The following is a 22,302-nucleotide window of genomic DNA, read 5'->3' as shown; positions in this document are numbered from 1 at the left end:
TGCCTTGTCAATTCTTCACAAATTTATTATTTCTCTGTATACACGATATAAAAGCTTCCTGGTCACTTCTTTTGGTCTTCCTTCTCCTGCGAAGGCTCCCATGTACATGTAAAAACAATAAAATGTTTATACTTTCACTTGTTAATCTAGCTTTGTCAGTTTAATTTTCAGACACAGCCAGGGACGCTAAGTGGGTTGAGGAAATTTTTTTCCTCCCCTGTGACTTTTTAGGAGATTGACAGAATACACTGATTGGTCAGTAGCGGATCATCTCCTCACTGCTAAGGCAAGGGGTGAAGGGGGGTCATCTTCATCTAAACCCAGGGGCCAAAAGTTGGGGAGGGATAATTTCCTAAAAGAAAGATGCTTTACTTGGAGGGGCATAGGTAAATGGAATATCAAATTAACCAAAGTCCCCTATGGTAATGTAGGTAGAACACATATTTTAGTATTTGTGGACAAGTCAACATAACTTACTTAGAATTATAATGGTGAGTAAATGTCTAAGCAGGTGCTTTAATCACTGTCTCAGAATTCTTTCTGGTTCCCTACAGTCAGTCTTGGAGGTCTCTCCTTGGATGGGTCTACGTCAATTCCCATAAAGAGAATTTTTAGGAACCAGAGTTAAGAAACTAGGATGTACTTGCATTTTCTTTACTTGTCAAATTCTCTCCAAACTGTTAAGAAGAGCAGACACCAAACTGACATAAAATTTTAAAAATCTTGAAATTTTAACCCTTCCTTCTTCCAAAAAGGCTATCCCCACTTGCTGAAAGTGAGACTCCCATTCATTCTCCCCACCCTACATCTGTTATTCTGACATTCAATTACACTAAAGAGAAATGGGGAAGCCAAATTGATGTCCTTCAGGGGCCCAGAGCTCTGTGAAGCTCCCTGCAGCCCAGTGAATTAATCAACCTTCAAGTCTGTTCAGCCCACAGGCAATGCTGGAGAACTGAGAATCTGAAGCTGGGGTAGCAGGATGACACAGGAGAATATGGCAGGAGGATTAGGAAACCTCTCCACCAGCAGCTCATTCAGTTTTGATCTATATTAGCTCATAGAGTCTTGTCCCAAAGTGCAGCGCTGACCAAGCAATAGGGGAACCTAAGTTCATGGGATGGCAGGCCATTTGCCTGAGCAGTAGTGAGATAGAGGACTTGCTGTGAAACAAGAAATGCAGGATGGATGTTTGGTGGTCTGGGAGCGGGCCTAAGACCGGCTGCAACCAGCTGAAACCAACATGGCAATGGATTTCACCTAGCAGTGACCCTAACACTCATTCCATACTCATCATAATGCATTAGCATGCTAAAAGACTGTTGGAAATGGAAAGGACACAAATTTGCCAGTGGAGGCCTTCTGGGAAATCTCTGCCTTTTTCCAGAAAATTGAATATTCCTCCAACAAATTTGAATGTACAGTCCCCAATTAAAGAGACACTAATATTAGGCGCAAACCGGGGCAGGAATGCTGCTACTCTATGTATGGAGTAGCATGTTGCTTGCCTCTCCTCTGTTTGAATAAACTCATTCGTGTTTTACATTCATTTTGGCTCATAATTGAATTCTTTCTTGCGTGCTGCCAAGGACCCATTGGTCTGGGCCTCTCAGGCTGGAGGCATTGCCTAGCCTCCTGCAAAAGCAGGACCTCCCAAGGGTTCTGCCTGTGGTCTGGTCCTCATCTACGGACATCCAGGATTTTACTTTTCATTTTCCGCTTCTGATCACAAGCCCAGCTCATCAAAGACTAGTATGTATGTCAGAATGATGACAGTTTATTGATTTGCAGTAGAAGAGAGGCCTTTTGAGTATTCAAAGTGCTCAAGTTCTCCATTCAAGACACCTCTTTCCTAGTATTAAGGTAGTTGGAAAATCAAAGCAATCATTAGAAGTTGCCTGCAATCATTTATGCTATACATGGCAGAGAATAGCAAATTTAGTCTGCCACAGAAGTCCCTTTTCAGGGACAAATCTGGAGCCAGGTAAGGTAGATACCCTTCTATCCATCATAAGGGTGGAACCTGGAAGACTCTCTACTCTGTCACTTTCAATTGTAATACTATCACCCACAAACCACCCCTAGCAATGGACTTGCTATTGTCTCCAAGAATGTAGGTTATCTCGAATTAATTAAGGGTTAAGTGGTGCCTTCTTGATGAGAGTTGAGTTGATAGCTTTGAGTCCTGTCAGTAATTCAGGAGACGTCACAACCTCATCATCCAAAAACATTGTTCTGAATGTCCAATGACATTTATTGAATTTATCCTCAAAATCTGGAGTAATCGTTGTTCGAGTACTGAATATTCCTGGGCGCAGAATTCCCGACCCAGGTGTTGGTTCTTTGTGTAATTACTTCCTTCTCCTCCCTTTCTTCCTTAAAGCAAGATTCCTGAATCTATTCTTGAATTTATCCTTCTCCACAAGACTATGCACACAGGGCAGGTGACATTCAAGGAACAAGAAGAAAGGGAATCTCTTTGTGAGTGATTTAAGCAATCCTGGCTAACAAAATATGAGTGGTCTGAGAGGGTCTTTGTGGAAGATTTTCTACTAACAGCACACAGACAATCTCAGAGTAAGTGGCCTAATTTCTTTCCATTAAACAGTTACCTACTTACAAACAATGCATGGCACTGGGGAATCATTTGAGAACCATAAAGGAGTGTCACGCAGGGTGTCATGCAGGGTCTCAGCTCCTGCTCCCCACATAAGAATGCAGGATATGGTGAGGCCAAAAAGGAACACCCACGGAGCCACAGATAGGGGAGACATACCACTATAGTCTCGCTGGCGGCTGGGTTGGAGACATAGGAAATAGGAGCCACACGATCCGCAATCTGCCATCCACTTCTCTCTGCCAACCAACCTTACTTGCTAGCTGCAATCTGCCATGCTAACTGCAATCCGCTCTTGCTAGCTCAGCCACCATCTTCTTGCTAGCCCCCATTTTTCTGCTAGCGTAGCCACAGCAGTTATATTAGTGGCCAATGGCTCACTGGTTACAGCTGACGGCCAACTAGCCACAGCTGATGGCCATCCAATCACAGTTGATGGCCGTTTACTACCTAAGCCAGCACCTTTCCACGTGAGGCCGAGAGCCTGGAAACTGCACTCCTGGCTCTGTCCCGACAAGGAGTTAACCTGAAGGTATACAGAGGTCTGGGTGGCAGAAAGAAGGTGGAATCTGATCCTTGATGACCTCTTACATTAATTAACCCTGGTTAATTAATTAATCACTCTCCAGGCAATTCTTCTGAGATAATGACCCCCTCACTACTTAAGCAATTTTGATTTGCGGTTTGTTTCTTGCAGCTGGAGCCCCTAATTGATACATATGGATAATGAGTTCTAGCTCTACAATCAGTTATTCTATTTATCTAGCAATGCCACTGTGGGCAGACTGTTTAACTTCTCTAGAACTCTATTTCCTCATCTTCCTATACTCTCAGGTCAAGGTAGGTGGGTCAATTTTCTCCTTAGCTCCTTCATTCTGAGGTTTGAATCAAATGTGCTGTGTGTCAAGATTACCGATTATATAATTCATTCCTCCTAGATACTTTTGGAACCTGAAGTGGATCAGAATATAACACCCCAAAATACAGGACTTCGGTATAAAGATTATTTTGAGGTGAAGGCAACAGGTGAAGGCAAATGTTCTCCACCATCTCCTTTCTGCCAAAAACTAGGGCATACATTTTCTTTGAAGAAGGTGGCCCTCTGTACCAGGAAGAGGAGTGTAATGTAGCGTCTTTGGCCCCACTCCCCACACAAGAATGCAGGATATGGTGAGCCCAAAAAGGAACACCAATGGAGCCATGGATAGGGGGTTCATACCATTATATTCTTGCTGGCAGCTGGTCGAGACACAAAAGCAAACATCCACCAGTACCCCAACAGGGGGTGTTCCTGCACCCCAGTCTTGCTGACAGCTGGGCGAGACACAGGAAGTAGGATCCACATGATCCACAATCCTCTATCTGCTTGCTAACTGCACTTGCCAGCCGCAACCTGCCACCCACTTTTCTGCCAATTGACAACAATCCCCCAGCATAGCCACAGCAGTTATATTAGTGGCTAATGACTAACCGGTAACAGCTGATGGCCACCCAGCCACAGCAGATGGCCATCTGATTACAGCTGATGGCCATCTAATAACCGAGCCAGCACCTTTCCACATGAGGCCAAGAGTCTGGAAACTGCTGTCATGAAGGGTCTCTGATCCTGCTCCCAGCACCAGAACGCAGAATATGGCGAGGCCAAAAAGGAACACCCACGGAGCCACAGATAGGGGAGTCATACCACTATATTCTCGCTGGTGGCTGGGCTGGAGAGACAGGAAGCAGGAGCCACGCGATCCACAATCCGCCATCCGCTTCTCTGCCAAGCAACAAACCAACCCCTTGCTAACTGCAGTTCGCCCTTGCCAGCCACCATTACTGCTAGCGTAGACATGGCAGTTACATTGTTGCAGAAAACGGCAAGGACAGAGATACTCAAGTGGCACACAGAGATCAGGGATAACGCAGCTTTATTTCGCCAGCTGGCTCAGTGGGATCGTTCCCAAAGACTGAGCACTCGCCGGAGTCGGGTATTTGGTTATATAGCATCGGGCTTCTGGGTTTGAGAGGGTTCGAGCCATTGCTATTGTGGCACTAGGGGATTGGTTAAAGCTGGTCGGGGTGACGGGAGATTTTCTAAGGGCTGTTATTGCCGGAGACTGCTCTAGCATGATATTGCTAGAGACTGCTCTAACAATATTAGTGGTCAATGGCTCACTGGTTACAGCTGATGGCCAACTAGCCACAGCTGATGGCCATCCAATCACAGTTGCTGGCCATTTACTACCTGAGCCAGCACCTTTCCATGTGAGGTCGAGAACCTGGAAACTGCACTCTTGGCTCTATCCCCACATTGCTCTCTGGGACTCTGTCCTCACAAGGAGAGTGACTCTTACCACCAGAGATAGGTGTGAGGGGATGTGGTTTTATACTAAGATGAATCTGATAGGGTAGGTAGATAGATAGAAATGAGCAGGAGAAGGAGAGACTTAGCCCCAGTGAGAAAGCCCCTTGCTGCAGCTCCTACTTGGGTCAAGATCTCTTGCAGCTGCCCTCACTTAGGATTCCAGGCTTACACATACCTCAAGGTCAAAGGGGTATGTTGTTAAAAGCCAGAGAAAGGAGGAAGACAGCCTGCTTACCAGAGTATACATCCTGCTTGTCAGGATCACCAATACCTTACTAGTCCAGTGGGATTCCAAGTTTATACATACTCCCAAGGGCTATGTTTGCACATGACTTAAATCAAAGAAATGCATTGTTAAATGCCAGAGAAGGGAGGACTAGGCACCTCAATGGGGGAGAAAGAGGGATAAGAGAAGGGAGAGGAAGAGACAATTCAAATGTGGGGACAGAGGCCCAGAGAGCAATTTCCAGGCTCTCGGCCTCACGTGGAAAGGTGCTGGCTCGGGTAGTAGATGGCCATCAGCTGTGGTTAATTGACCATCAGCTATTACCAGTTGGCCAGTTAGCCACTGATAGAACTGCTGCGGCTGGGCTGGAGAGTGGAGTGGAGAGTTGAGAGTGAGTGGGTCGGTTGGCAGGCAGAGAAGCGGACAGCAGGTTGCAGGTCGTATGACTCCAGCCTCCAGTGAGACTATAGTGCCACCAGTGAGACTATAGTGGTATGACTCCCCTATCTATGGCTCCGTGGGTGTTCCTTTTTGGCATAGCCACATCCTGTGTTCTTATGTGGGGAGCGGGAGCTGAGACCCTGCAGGCCGCCCTGCAGTACAAATGGCGGAGCGAGCAGGGTCTCCTGCATGACATCTAACTATAGAGATAAAAACCACCACACAATATAAGGAGAGGCTGCTTCCCTTTCTTGGGTCAGCCCGTTCCATGTCTCAGAGTGTACTCACTTTTACTGATAAACCTTTTACTGTTCTGTGCTGCGCAAACTCTGTCTCTTGACTGAATTCTTTCCTTCAAGATGATGAAGAGCTGAGGCATAACGTCATTCCTGGTAACAAATCTGCATAAACAGCTCTTACTAAAATAACCTCATCATCATTCTCTGTTAAAACTGTATATAAGACAAACCTCCCCCCAGTCTAACTGCTTCATTGAGTTTTTACTTCTTTTCTGTAAATCTTCCATGCAAATGAAATATTAACATCAATAAAAATGGTACCTTTTTGTCCTGTGTCGTGCGGGAGACCCTGCTCGCTGCGCCATTTGTCGTGCACGGAGGCCTTCTCGCCGCGCCATCTTTCAGGCAGGGCGGCCTGCGGGGTCTCTGCTCCCGCTCCCCACACAAGAACGCAGGATATGGTGAGGCCGAAAAGGAACACCCACGGAGCCATAGGTAGGGGAGTCATACCACTATGGTCTCACTGGAGGATGGGCCCACTGGACGCGTGACCTGCCGTCCGCTTTTCCGCCAACCGACCAACGACTCTCCTCCACTCTCTCGACTCTGTTCCTCTCTCTTGGCTTTCCTCTTCCGCTCTCTTCGGCTCTGCTCGGCTCTGCTCGGCTCTGCTCGGCTCTGCTCGGCTCTGCTCGGCTCCTCGGCAATCCTCGTAGCCGCAGCAGTTACACCAGCGGCCAATCGGCTAACCGGCCACAGCCGACGGCCAATCAGCCACAGCCGACGGCCATTCACCACCCGAGCCAGCACCCTTCCACGTGAGGCCGAGAGCCTGTAAACTACTTTCTGGGGCTCTGTCCCCACATCCTGTTAGCCTGACTTTTGTCAGTTTAATTTGCAAGTTCCAGGACTAAACATAGGAGGATAGAGGAAGGTTTTTATCTCTCTAACAATTCCTAACAGTTATGGAGTTTTCTCATGAATAAAAGCAAGGCCTAATGACTCAAAAACACTTTTCAGTCCAAACATCTCATAGATTTAAAAAAATCGTTTTAGTACTAATTCTTGGTAATAACCTCTATTCAATGCTCTTATGGAACAATACATTTGTTTATATTTATAAACATGCCAACAAAATATGAAGTTCTAACTCTTACTTCACAGCCTGTCCCAGCCCACTCAGACATGTGGCATTGGAGGATAAAAGGTCACCTTAGCCTTTAACCTTTCACTAACTTGTTCTAGCCACAGAAATGTGTTTTCTTTAGAAAGTAGAAACTGGCATGGAATATTCCAATTACGTAGGTCACAGCAGAGGATATGGGGACTAGAAGGAAGAACATTAAAAGTGATAAGTATGTCCACCCATAGTGAACCAAAGGATAATAGAAGAGAAAGCATTTTGGCAAGGTACTATAATTCTGTTGCCCATAGCTCTTTTCATAAATGTCAGGGAAAGACCAATATCCCCCAACACACACACACACACACACACACACACACACACACACACACACAGTCCTAACCAACAGCTCTAATGGGGTATTTTTGGTTCTTAAGTGTATAGCCACTTCACCAAGGAGAAGCTACTTGGCTTGACTATCATGCCAACTCACAGAGAAAGATCAGCCATGTTAAGACCTGTATCTTCCCACAGTCGTGGGGTGAATGTTTGGTTCTCACATAAGAAAATAATTCTATTGATTTCTCTGAATTAGGAAGCTAAATGCTTGAGAATTAACTATGAGTCCAAAATTTCTAGATTTAACATCAGATAATATTTTGATACTTAAACACCATTTTTCTCATGAATTATAATTCCTTTTTTATTTAGAAATGTATATACTATACAAGATTTATGTTCCTGCTGACTATGTTTCAGTTTATTCAGAACACTTGGGGTTTAGAGTACCAAACAGGTATAGCATTGAGACAAAGCTCTAAAATAAATCAACAGGAAATAACATAATGCAGCTATACTAATAGCCTTTTCAGCTAGTTTATATAATGGCTGAAATTAGGCCAGGGTTCTATGAACCATTAAAAAGAGTGAAATAATCATGAGTTTCTTGAGACTATGCTCACAATCTTAATATCCATTAGTCTGTGCTGTGTGGGGTATTTTTGGCTTCTCTGTCCCATGTCAATGAGTTTAATGTGAGGCAAATATTGACTCTACTTAGAGTAGCATGAAAAAGAGTAATTTGCAAGTCAACTATTAATAATGATTTTTGATACTCAATTCACACGCAAAGATGAGAGTAAGGCCACAATTGATTTAATAGGTTTGTGCAAACCCTGAAGCTAAGACCACAGGAAACAACACAACACTAAAACTCAGACTGCTGTTAGTTTTATGTCTCATCAAGGCCATCGACATCTGGGTTTTCCCAGTGGAAGCCTGGATGGGCATCTAAAGTATGGGAGACTGCATTGGTGGTCAGCCTGGGCTCGCCTCTTAAACACAATATGAGAAAAACACTCACGGGATGGGATGTAGGTTGGGGTCCCACAGAAGCCAACCCCAAGATGTAAATAGTTTCTTTGGAAGGTGACTACAGGAAGAATCAGGAAGGAAGGGCAGGGGTGAGACGAGGAAGGAAAGGAAGCTGTTAGTTCATATCTTCCAAGAAAGACAGGACAAACATTGTTACCAATTTGGACAAGACAAGAGCAGAAATTGAGAATGGTGGCTAAACCTGCACTGGAGAACAATCCTGCTCATGTGGACAACAGTTAGGAAAGCCTGTGGCCCCACATGGTCAGTGGAAGAGGGATACCAAGGCCCAGCTGTTTCATCAGTGGTGATGACAGAGAAAATGGCACCATGCCCTCACACACGCTCCTGCAGTCTCTGAAGACAGTTATGTGAGGAGATGCTGAGAGTGTTCTGGAAACGCCGCAGACACAAGGAGAGCAGAGATGGTCCCTCAGGATCCCTCCGTTCCGCCCTGCTCAGTAGAACCTGGAAAGGGGGATCGAGGGGCCATGAAGGAGGGGGTGGGGGAAGAGGAGAAAGTAGAAAGGGTGGTCTTTACGGTACAAAAAAAAAAACAGGACAAGATACACAAGAAATTTATTGAGTAAACCACTTGTGAGGTAAAAATGCAAATGGAACTAGTATCATTCCAGTGGAGGAGGGAGAAGGAAGGGGGTTGAACAGAAAAAATCTTGGACTGCAGTGCAGTTCTAATAAAGTTTTGGCAGTCAATGGCCCAGTCCCTGAGCCACAATTGGCAGTCAGAGGAGCCTGGTGTCTCCTAAGCCTAGACTTGCCTCAGGATCCCTTCTGTGCTGAGACATGGACAGGAAGTGCCAATACTAGGCCAGCACAGTGATGGATTTGAGTGCATTAGCTGGATGTGGGTCTTTCACACTCCATGTAGTCAGAGATCTGGGAGGTATTTTCATGAACACCACAGAAGTTAATTCAGAGTGGGAAGAATGGGGTTATTGAGAAGGTTATAGACATGGGTAAATAGAGTTTGAAACTACTGGCAAACTCTGGGAGATTGTATAGAACAAACTTCAGAGGTGTCACACCCAAGGTCTGAGGAAGCTGGTATATTTATTGGCTCTGAGTTATTCCTTAGGAATTAATTCCCCAGCTCTTCACACCCTGCCCTGCACATACTCGTAGGACAAGCCTGCTCCTAAAGCCACAGAACGTGCTCAGGAAGAGAGTCCAAGTGCTTGTAATAGGAAGTCGGAAGCTTTCTGCTGGCACAGAAGGGTGAACACTGAGCACTGAAAACATTCAGAGCACTGAAAGTACCCTGTGTATACATACTAAGAAAGGGAAAACAGAATATGCAATCATTATGTCGTCTGCCATGGGCATATCACAGTGAGGCAACATCCTGCAATGTCTCATCCTGGCAGGGTCAGCCCAGTATTCTCCCAGGTGAATGAAGCCTGCAGAGTTCAGAGCCATGACTCCCGTCACAGAGAGGCGACTGTCAGCATCCAGCCCCTGTACGAAGTCACTGGGCAAATGGTCCCATGGAATGAAGTATGGGGAGAAAGCTTCCAAATTCATGCCTTTCACAGGGTCTGTCCAGGAAGATAGAGGCACTCCCAGGCATATGTCTTTCTCAGTTTGAAGACTGTACAGAAACAGGCTGTGGCCAAATTTGGCCTGGGAGCTATAGAGTGCCCATCATTGCTCTAAATTATAAAAGTTAAACACTCTGGTTAATAAAAGCTAAGTAAAACATAATGGATTTCTGGTGCAGGACACACGGAGCAACTTGGAATGTTTTCTGCTTTCCATGACTGGGGATGTTAAGACCTAAGGGTTCTCCATGGAGGAGGCCCTGGCAGAGTGTCCACGGAAAAAGGGAGGGTTTGGTGAGCACCACGCTTGTGGGTCAGCATGCTTCCATTCTAATAAGATTTACTATGAAACAAAGTTCAGTATGTAGAATTCCTATGGAGAGCAGTTTTGTTGTTGTTATACTCCATTAATCTTCTACGGCTACTCTTTTGGAAAATTGTCTTTGCTTACATGCTTCAAGACAAGGGAAAAACTCTTTTGGAAAGCTGCAGAAGCTTTAAATGGATTCAAGGTTTTCAAAAGCACTTCAAGCCATTCCAGATAGCACATGTGTTGACGTAAGTACTAGAGAACCCCCTTCATCATATCTTCAATTTTTGTCCAACAAATTCTCTTCCCCTTTTCTGCTCTGAACAGAGCTGGAAGAAATAGAAATAAAGGTGGGTGAGATTGTGAGTCTGGTACATTCCCCGCAGCCAGTTACTCTGGTGTGGAAATTAGGAAGAGGAAGAGGAAGAGGAAGAGGAAGAGGAAGAGGAAGAAGAAGAAGAAGAAGAAGAAGAAGAAGAAGAAGAAGAAGAAGAAGAAGAAGAAGAAGAAGAAGAAGAAGAAAAGAAAAGAAGAGAAAGAAAAAGACAGAACTGGATGAGAAAATACCTGGGATACTGAAATACCACATTTGTTGGAAATTTACCTACAGTCTGAGTCCCCAGGAAGATGTTCAGCGAGGAGAAACATTGAGAAACGGACGTCACACATTCCGGGTGTGGCTTCGTTATTTCCCAGCAGTAAAATAAACTTCCAGGGCATGAAACATTAGAAGTTCTAACACAATATTAAAAACCAAATATAAATGTTTCAGGTCAACCTCTTTTAGTTGGTTATTCATTTCATTATCGATTAATGAATTGAAATGACTTATTATTATCTGCATATTTGACATACGCAAATAATTAAGATCTTGTCCCAAGTAGAACTTTCCAGCTTTCCCTTTGCCCTTCTCTGTTCTTCCTCCTTTTTTCTGATTCAGTAGCCGTTTAATTGTGGTTGTCAGAAACCACTCTATTTTAAACAGAAATAAGTTTAAACAGGGATGTAGGTGCTTATAAAACCATTGGGAGGACTGTAGGAGGGCTCTCAGCTGAGTTGCAGGAATGACTCCCAGAACAGGCCTCCCAAAGGAGCTGCTCCCTTGGCCATGGTCAGGAAGCCACAGACCCTACCTTTGGCTCCCAGACCACACAGGCTCTATATCTATCTGGGGTTAAGAAGTCACCATCATACCATTAACTCCGGGAGCATGTCACCTAAGCTAAGACCCATGCTGATAAATGGGTTCCTCGTGCCCCACCTCTGAGAACCTGGGACGTCTGCTGCCACAGCTGTAGGAAAAGTAAAATCTACCATGACCACAGTTCCCTGCAGGAACATAAGAGGGAAAGAAGGAGCAGAATGATCTCTGTTTCACTGCTGCATTCCAAATTCTGCAGATGTCTCCTGGGAGTAAACTGGTTCCCCAAGATGCAAAGGAGTCTGGCGAATGTAAGCTTTTTCCTGCCAACCTCTAGCAACAAGACCATCAGGGTGGCACAGAGTGGAGTGGGCCAAAATGGAATGTCTGCTCCACTTTTCTTTCTTGCTCGTGGATAGCTTCATTTAGAAACTTCTTTCATACCGCAGTAGAAATGACTGATGGCAGCCAAAGAGTTACTCTTTCCAGGCAAATCTGTGTTAACTGAAAATAAAAAGTGGTAAGACTTTTTTATTAAGTGAAAAAACAGCAAGGTCCAAGATATGTATAAAATTATACCACATGTAAGAAAAGCTATGTGTGTACGTATATACATGTGCTTGTGCATGTATGCACATCTATACACATATACACACACAAACACATATGCTTATATAAGTATTATATGTATGTATCCACACACATAAATAAAAGCATAAAATGGAAAAGTCTAGAGGGATATACACCCCACCTATTAACAATGATTAACTCTGGCTGTAGGAATAAGGGATAATGTGTGAGAGAAGTTTTCAATTTTATAGCTTTGTAATGTTTGAAAGTTTTATAAGAAATCTATGTGACTTTTTGTAATATTTTAATATTAAAAAGTCTTGAAACCATATCGTCTGGGAAGAACCATGGCAGGGTCTTCTGGGGTGTTCATCTCCACGGTGTTTACATGGGTATCTACGTACGTAAAAATTCATTACACTATACACATAAGATTTGCATAGGTTGCTATATGCAACTTATTCTTAAAAAAAAGAGTTTAAAATTAACCAACAACTCAAGTGAAATAGAGAAAACATATAACAATCTCAGACACTTGCAAGGTATGAGAGAACACACAGCAGCCGCACCTAAATAATTTCAAGTTATGTGGCCTTAGGCAAGTTATGTAACTTCTCTGAAACTCAGTTTCACTCATCTATAATTGGGTATGATAATAGTTGCTATCTCAGTGTGATAGTGAGAACTAAATTAATTAATTTATATAAAATACTATGTGTAATGAGTGCATGATAGTAATTAGGGATTCATTGTGCTTATCCATCAGAGTAAGTGTATTCGTTTTCTAGTGCTGCTGTAACAAATTACCACAAATTGGATGGCTTAAAAGAACAGAAATTAATTTTTTCACAATTCAAAAGTCCAGAAATCCAAAGTCAAGGTGTTTTCTCGGTTGGTTCTTTCTGAAGACCGTAAAGGAGAATCTGTTCTAGACCTCTCTCTTTTCTGGTGGTTGCTGGCAAAATCTTGGCTTTCCTTTGCTTGTTGGCTATTAAATTAATTAAATGAGGCTATTAGACTGAAGTGGTTTTAATACTTCGGTGACTTATGTAAGCAAACCAAAACCCCAGCAGCTAAATGCCTCAAAGTTAAGAAATGGAAAGGTGGGGACAACCAATCACAAACAGCCAATTAGGCTTTAAGCTCTAGCTGGTTAAATGGTTTTGTTATTGAACTCAAAGGGTTCGTTTGCCTGAGCGTATCAAAGTCCAATGAGACACGAACAGAGTTTGCAGCAAAGAAAGTAGAGATTTATTTAAGGAAATGGCACCAAGACTGGAGATGCAGATGAGCTAGTGCTCTTAAAACCTGGCTCGCTGATGGCGTGTAGGTTACAGATCATATAGGGCAAAATCACAAGGCACTTTGGGTTAGGGATTCAGGGTCATAATGATGTAGGGTCTGCTGGCAATTTCTGGATGTAGGCCAGGATCGTGTCTCGTGAGACTGAAGAATGGAAACACGGACCCAGGAGAGGCAAAGAGTTGTAAAGGAAGATAGTTTATTAAAAGCAGGAAAACAAGTTGCAGCTCCCAAGAGGGAGGGGCTACCCAAAACTGGGAAGCCCACTAGCTAAGGCAAAAGGCTTTTACTTTTATATTTTCCCCTGCCTGCTTGGGGAAGGGGGCTGGAGACTTCTAACGGAATTCATCTATTAGGTTTGTCCTGCTTGCCCATGCTGAAGGGATTAACGAAGTAACCTATTCCTCCTCTACTAGATCTGCTCTTTGGCCGGCCAAAAGGGATTTGAGATAATTTATTTACCTCAAGGTGCATTCTCATATCAACATCCTGGAGTGAAGGAGACATTCCAGAACCTGGAGTTTCAGGATATGGCTGCTTTTTTGTTTATTCTACCAGGGACCCCCAGTCTACCTAGCAACATACTAACTAGCCTGTCTCAATGATGGGAGTTGATTGGTCAGAGGTGAGGTAATAAATCATTTCTAAGGGTCTTGAGGACAGCTCTGAGGTCTACTCCTGTGTCTTTCTATCCAGTTGGAAAGTAGCCAGGGGGTCATTACACCTTAGGGCTCAGGAGCTGAAAAAACTTAGGTCAAGATGTTCCCTTTATCCTGCCAGAGGTCCAGATAGTGTAACCATTAGTGCGACCACTAGTCAGCTCTGGGCTACTGTCTTCTGCTGCCTCAGGGGGTTGCTGATTATGGGGGGAAAGGCTAGATCTCTGAGGGAGAGGGGAGGAGAGAGAGAGAGAGAGAGAGAGAGAGAGAGAGAGAGAGAGAGAGAGAGGATTTCTAGAGTTAGGATTTTAAATTTAATCAAAGTCATAAGAGGCCTCAGTTTCAGTTTCTGTTCTTTGCTTCTGCACCTTCTCTGTAAGTCTTTCCCCTGGCTCTTAAACACAGTGTTCCTAACCACTTCTGGTTTGGTGTGGCCCTATTGGAATTAATTGTTTGCTCAAACAAAATCTTCATATTTTTAATATGCCTCAGTTTATCTTTTAACAAGATGCATCACTCTAATCTCTGCTTCCATCTTCACAAGGATTTCTTCCCTGTGTGCATGTCTTCCTATGTGTCCTCTGCTCCTTTTATAAGGACACCAGTTATTGGATTTCAGGCCCTCCCTAATTCAGTATGATTTCATTTTGACTAATTACATCTGAAAAGGCCCTATTTCCAAATAAGGTCACACTCTAAGGTTCCAGGTGGATCTGAATTTGGGGGTGACACTATTCAACCCCCTGCAGTAAGGCATTATCATTCAGCTCAAATTCTCATAAACATTTAAAGGGCAAGGGAGGGGTGAGGGAGTATCTCATTCTCTCCAGAGGCTGCCAGGAATCAGAATACCTGACTAGCCAATATTTATAGACTTCTAGTTTATTGTTTTTAATAAAAAATAAAGTGCCAAGTGAGGATAAATCACAAAACTCTTACTGCTATAAGCCAGCCTGTTATCGTGACAGCAATATAATTTTGCATAAATAAAATGCAAACTTTCACCACAATCAATAATAAACAAATATTATGAATCTCCCACGTCTTGTGTAAACTGTTTGCTTCCCTTGATTTTAATAAGCAAGACTAGACGCTGCGATACTTGAGGTGGCTTTTTAAATGTGCCACTAGAGGGAGGAAATGTTGTGTGTTTGTTTTTGAAATGCTCATTACAAGATAATGAGGTTTTCTTTGTGCAATTACTTCAAGTATGAGCTTCGTGTGTAACTGCAGAGTAATTTCAGCTTAATGTTGATGACGCAGACCGCATTGCAGATCAAAGTGAAATAGTACAAATCACAAGCTGTATTTCTATTAAAAGCACATTGTTTGGAGGTAGATGGAAATCTTTGACAATTCAAATGCTTTCTTTAATCACTGAACTTCAAACGTTGTCTTTAAAAACGGACTTTTACAAAGTAAGGAGGGACATTGCATTATACATATAAAAGAACTGTGGTGCAGCAATACGACAAAATGGAAGATGCAGTCAAAAGCCTTCAAGATCTGTTGTTTGGAGTCCAAGGGGTGACCTCACAGCTTTGTTTTATCCAAATGTGCGTATCATGTAGCAAAGCAGAATGATCCAGCTCTGAGAAAAATAATAACAACAATAATCAACACTTAAATAGTTCTTATTCTGTATCAGTGCTTTACGTATATTAACTCATGTAACTTTCCAAACAACTTTTTAAGGTAGATATCCTATTAGTATCCTCATTTCACAGATGAGGAGACTGAGGCCCATGTTCACAAATGTAGAAAGTACCAAAGTTTCTTCCAGGGTCTGGACTCTTAACCACAATGCCATGCAGCCTTTCCAGGTGAACTTACATGGTCCAAAGCCCCACCGCCCACACTACCAAATGCTGTAACAATGCACCACACATCATATACATCTATTGGAATGGCCGAAATCATTTAAGAATAAACATAAAACAAGAACGTACAATGCCAAGTGCTGATGAGAATGTGGAGTAACTGAACACTCGTACACTCTTGGTGAGAATGCACAATGATTCAGCCCCTTGGAAAACAGTTTGGTCATTTCTCTTATAAAGTTTATACAATCACCACATGATGCAGAAATCCTACTTCTGGGTGTTTAGCCCCCCCAAAATAATAAAACTTATGTTCACACAAAAACCTACAAATGAATGTTCATAGCTGCTTTATTCATATTCAACCAAAAGTAGAGACAATCCAAATGTCCCTAAATTGCTGAATGGAATATAATACATCCACGTAAAGAAATACTACTCAGCAACTAAAAGGAATGGACTGCTGCAAAAATATTGATGAATCTCATATGAATTATAATACTAAATGAAACAAGCCAGACTCAAAGGGCTATATTCTATATGAGTCTATTTAGAAGACAATTTGGAAATAACAAAATTATAAGAGTAGAAAATGATCAGGGATTGCCAAGAGCTGGAAATGGACTGTAAAGGGACAGCATAAGGGAATTTGGGGGGTGTGAGTGTGATGAAATGATTGTATATCTTGATTGCAGTGGGGGTTACACAACTATGCATTTGTCCAAATTCATAGAACCATACACTAGAAAGGGTGAATTTTGATGTATGTAAATTAAAAAGTTTAAAAACAAAACAAATGGTGAGGGCAGGATTCGAACTCAAGCTGTCTGACTACAACATATTGCTTTTTCCAACATATCCTAGATGTGTAAACTTGGGAAAGCTACTTAACATTCCTTTGCACCACTTTCCTCATCTGCAAAATGGAGATAGTAAACTACATCATAGAGTTGCTCAAAGGTCATGTGAGAGTTCACGTCCAGTCAGAAAACAAAAGCCACGTGAGGTATTTTAACAGAGAGAATGTAATCACACAAGTATTGGAGCAAAGCAAGAGGAAATACCGAGGTAATAGCTGCAGGAAGAGCTACTACTCTTAGGGCCAGGAAATCAAAGGGAGGAAATCAAGTTCTGATAGGACCTAGAAACTAGGAGAAGCCCCATGGAGCTTGACCCCCAGACCAAGGACGTTACACCCAGCTGTGGCTGGTTCTTCTTAAAGGATGTGAGGCTGGTTCTGGGAGAGCAGAATGAAGCTCAAAGCTAGAGCCAATTGACGCCAGTGGGAAAGCTATAGTTATAGTGGGACCATGCTGATAGGAATAGCAGCAAAACAGGACCTATGAAATCTCCTTCTCCTTGCCCCACCAAGCGCCACTTCCAGCCTTCTAATCCCTCATAGAGCCTCTTATCGGCAGAAGCTACCATGGAAGCCAGCTGACAAGGAGCCATGGCATTTGCGGGGCTCAGCTTCCAAAGCCAGAAGTGTAGAAGGGTGGGTTTAGACCAGAGAACCTAATAACTGTCAGAGGCAAATACTCAGCACCCATACATTCATTCACCAAATGTCTGTTGAGGATCAGGTATTCAGCTAAGCAAGGCTTAGGAGCTGAAGTCCTTAAGAAGCTGAAACTAAATAAGAAAAAAATGAAGTAAGCCAAGTAGGGGTCTTGGTGCTCACATTAGATTGGGTATTGCAATCAGATATAGGTCTCCTTCCATGGGGAAATCATTTCCTTCAGGTGTCAGATGCTTGGAGCAATAAAGGCAGCACATCACATGACATTGAGACTGGCTCTGTGTGTTCTTCTGACATCCCTGGGTCACTCTATGAGATGGGCAGGATTCAATCATTTGAGTTGCCTGGAAGAAGTCCTTGTTGGCTAAATTTCTTTGGGATCCTAAATCATCAGGTCTCTCCTGGATTCTGTGTAGTTCCTAAAGAAAAAAGAATGTCTAAAAAGTGCAAATTCCCCCTTTAGAATAAAGATGAAGTCCAGCTGCCTTTTGCCTATAAAGCATATAGATATTCATGTAGCAATCTTTATGGATGTATTGATTTGACTCAATTATCCAGCTTCAGGACTATTTTGATTGCTCTAGCTGGCTTATTCCTAACTGCAGGCAAAATGTCGTTTGGTTTATTAGCCCCTCTTACGTTCAAGCAAGATCTCTTCTCATTCTCCGTCCCAGTAAATTGCCTTCCAATTGAAGCCTGTCTCAGGCTCTGCTTCTAGAGAACCTCATCTAAGACACCAGTTATTCCTATGAGTTCTCAAAGTAAATCCTTATAGATTCCCCCAAACATTTAGTCGCAGGTATCACCTGCTGCTGACGGGTTCTCTTCCATAACAAAAACATCACTCTCTACACCAGGGATGACATAATCAGATGTGCTCAGAGCTTACAATCCTCAGGGAGCTGGGTTCTGTGCAGGAAAATGGGGGGTGGGATGAAGCAGGAGAGAGTGCATGGGCATCCTGGTAGGCTAAGCAGGCCCCCATTCTATTTGAAGTTCTCCAGCCCCTGGTGGCCTAGAAATTGGTATAAACCCAACACATCAGGCCAAATCAAACTGGTCACATCCAAGTGTCAAAACCATGACTTAACATCAAGTGATGCTTGAGCTTGATACACTTGATGTGCTTAACCTTAGTCCAAGTTCACTTTTTGCATAACAGAGTCTTCTTAGTGATTCTGAGTTGTGTAACCCTTGGTAGGAGAATGAACATAAAATTTGGAGCTAGTTCTGCTACAAACGGTGGCTTACAAATCACTTAACTTTTGTATGCCTCAATGTTCTCATCTGTAAAATAGGACAATAATACCCACATCACAGATTCCTTGTGAAAATGACAAGTAATCTGTATGAAACAACAAATATGAGGTCTGGTTCCTTTTATGTGATAGCATTGTAGGCTCTTATTAAAGGACAACAACTTCCTTAACTGCAAGCACTGTCTTTGCTCCTCTTTTGTTAGCTTTGCCTATTTTATTATCATAGAAATGAGTGCAAATATCGACTACAACTGGCCTGCAGTACAAAGACACTTCATAATATCATATGCTACTTGGGACTTCCTTCATCTTATGTTCCCTGTTCTTCTTTCTCCCTTCACTTTTCTTCACCCTTTTCCATTCCTCTTCAGTCTCATTCTCTCTTCTTCCCCTTTTCAGTCCTCTTTCCCTGAGCTCTATCCCAATGTTCATAGAAAGATGGGATAATCCAATTTTAGGGATTATGTAAAAGCATCTCATATCTGCCCATTATGCATTCAACCTGTGAAAGATGCTGTCTATGCTTGACTCCCCTTGACATTTACCTCTTCCATGTATGTACTGCAAACACCTGGGATACCCTATAGGTTTTCCCTGGCATGCTTAGTGTACCCATTAGGTTATCTGGAAATGCTAGGGACATACAAATTATGACAATTAATTTTGCAAACTTATCCTAGAAAAAATGCTACATACTTCATTGCTGAATATCATTTCGAAGTCCTCCCCTTGGGAAGCTAAAGCAATTGGCCATCAGAACTGTCATATACACTTGATGTCCTGAATGTCATCAAAATGTCTTCCTTTCAATATTTTTTTTTAATTTTTGGGTGAAGAAAGAAGTCATTGGGAGCCAGATCAGGTGAGTAGGGAGTGTGTTCCAATACAGTTATTTGTTTACTGGCTTAAAAACTCCCTCACAGACAGCGCTGTGTGAGCTGGTGCATTGTCCTGATGCAAGAACCATGAATTGTTGGTGAACAGTTCAGGTCATCTAACTTTTTCACGCAGCCTTTTCATGCAGCCAAATAGCAAACTTGGTTAACTGTCCAGTTGGTACAAATTCATAATGAATAATCCCTCTGATATCAAAAAAGTTTAGCAACATTGGTGCAACAATTTCTCAAACATAATTGTCAGATTTCATACACAGGAGCAGCTCTCAGCCACAAAGAAATGAGAGTTGGAGAATAAGAGGTAGTGAAAATCTTCTACAGGATACCTGCTACAAGTTTTCTTTGTTTCAAACAGAAAACACGATTAGAGTCATAACTCACTGAATATTATTAAATCTTTCTGGCTCTTGCTTCCACAGATATTTGTCACCCAGCATTATCTCATTACTGAACCATAACACTCTTCCCATTTCTCAAAAGACATAGCAACAGTTCACTAAACAATGGAGACAAAAATTGGCTGATAAGGGAAATATATGGGAGAGTGGGTGCCAAGAGCTCACCAACACAAAGTTGTTAGAACATCTCCCTGGTACAATTAAGAAAGAAAACCAACAAATTGCTGCATTTCAGCTCATGTACGGCAAGGAGGTCGGGGTGAAGATGGAAGAGATTCCTCAGAGACATGCTCATTTTTCTACTCCCTAGTTCTGTAGCAATTAGATGTCAACCACAAACACCTATTCTTCATTTACTCCCTTACGTATTTTTCTCCAGTCAACATTCTTACTTGAAATTGGAGAGCTCCGAGAGGTAATTTTTATTTTTCTTTCAGGAAACTTAACACTAATGATACAATTTAAGTGACAGACAAACATTCCTCAAGACAAAAATAAGGCCCGAAGCTCCAGCACAGGTGCACATTGTTTTCAATTTATCTAAACCCTTCATATTAGCAGAAGCTTAAGTATGGTGAGCAAGGACTTCCAGTAGAGGTGTTGTGGGGACTGAATCCCAGAGAGCAGTTTCTAGGCTCTCAGCCTCACATGAAAAGGTGCTGGCTCAGGTAGTAGATGACCGTCAGCTGTGGCTAATTGGCCATCAGCTGTTACCAGTTAGCCAATTAGCCCCTGATAAAACTGCCGCAGCTGCGCTGGTGAGTTGAGTCTAGAGAGTCCAGTCCAGTCCATCGGTCAGTTGGCAGGCAGAAAAGCGGACAGCAGGTTGCAGGTCGTGTGACTCCAGCATCCATTGAGACTATAGTGGTAAGACACCCCTACCTACGGCTCCGTGGGTATTCCTTTTTGGCCAGCTGTGGGGAGAGAGCCCCAGAAAGTAGTTTACAAGCTCTCGGCCTCACGTGGAAGGGTGCTGGCTCAGGTGGTGGATGGCCGACGGCTGTGGCTGATTGTCCGTCGGCTGTGGCCGGTTAGCTGACTGGCCGCTGGTATAACTGCTGCAGCTACGGAGGAGAGCCGAGGACTGCCGAGGATTGCAGAGGAGAGCCGAGGAGAGCGGAAGAGAGTAGAGGAACAGAGTCGAGGAGAATGGAGGAGAGTCGGTCGGTCGGTTGGCGGAAAGGCGGACGGCAGGTCGCGCGTCCGGTGGGCCCAGCCTCCAGTGAGACCATAGTGGTATGACTCCCCTACCTATGGCTCCGTGGGTGTTCCTTTTTGGCCTCACCATATCCTGCGTTCTTGTGTGGGGAGTGGGAGCAGAAACCCCGCAGGCCGCCCCGCACAACAAATGGCGCAGCGAGCAGCGTCTCCCGCACGACACCAGCCATATCCTGCATTCTTATGTGGGGAGCGGGACTAGAGGCCCCGCAGGCCACCCTACACAACAAATGGCAGAGCGAGCAGGGTCTCCCTCACAACAGGTGTTCATCATGGGTCTTTAAGATTTCTATATTTAAGAATACAGAAAACCCCACAAAAGTTAAGTATAATCATTCATAATTCTCCCACACTTAAATATTTATGCAAAATAAGAAATAAAATGAACTCTTCCCTCCCACCATTCTGCCACACCCCACTCCACAGGAGACCAAGTCCTTGCTTCAAGGAGCTTACTTGCTAATGCAGTCAGTAAATGCAGTCATGCCACTGGTACCAAACTACCTTTAGTGAAAGTCACACAACTGTTTTGTGTGGTTCCCCCAAAAGCTGGCGGGGAAGCAGAACTCTAGTGAAAGGAATATATTTGGGGGTTGATCCCAGAAAATGCTCATAAATAGAAAAATGAAAGAGGGAAGAAATATAAATAAATAAAGGATGAGTTACCAAGTCCAATGTGTGTCTGTTTTCCACACCAAGCAACTAACTTATCGGACACTATCTTTCTAGAGATAGCAGGAGACCTCAGAAGTTAAGGGCTCTGTCCCACAAGACTGCCCACACCCTTCAGATGCCATTCACAGATCTAGGTTTTCACTTGTGCTTCTTACTGAAGGGCTATAAATCAGAAGTTCCCATTGAGACAGGTTAGCTAGCAGGTTGTTAGGTAAACAAGGAAGTCTCCCCTAGAATAAACAAAGGCAGCCATATCTTGGAACTCCAGGTTCTGAAATGTCTCATTTGCTCTGGGGCAACAATGTAATTACGCTCTGGGGATTAAGGGGTTATTTCGTAAATCCCTTCAGTCTGGACAAACAGAGCAAATCTAATAAGCAACATCCATCAGAGGGTGCCAACTCCCTTCCCCAAGCATGAAAGAAAAAGTATAAAAGTAAGAGCGTTTTGCCTTAGCCAGTGGGCATCCCAATTTCGGGTACCCCCTCTCGTAAGAGAGCTTTAATACTTTAATACTTTTAGTACTTTTGCTTTAATAAAGATCTTTGCCCTTCTACCTCTCCTTCCGAGTCCGCATTCTCAGTCTTCGGGTGACCAAGATCTCCG

This window comes from Rhinolophus sinicus, chromosome 13 (genome assembly GCF_057876585.1).
Source record: "Rhinolophus sinicus isolate RSI-liver-muscle chromosome 13, RSI-T2T, whole genome shotgun sequence".
NCBI lineage: Eukaryota > Metazoa > Chordata > Mammalia > Chiroptera > Rhinolophidae > Rhinolophus > Rhinolophus sinicus.
The sequence above is the reverse complement of the archived record's forward strand: the minus strand, read 5'-3'. Positions refer to the sequence as shown.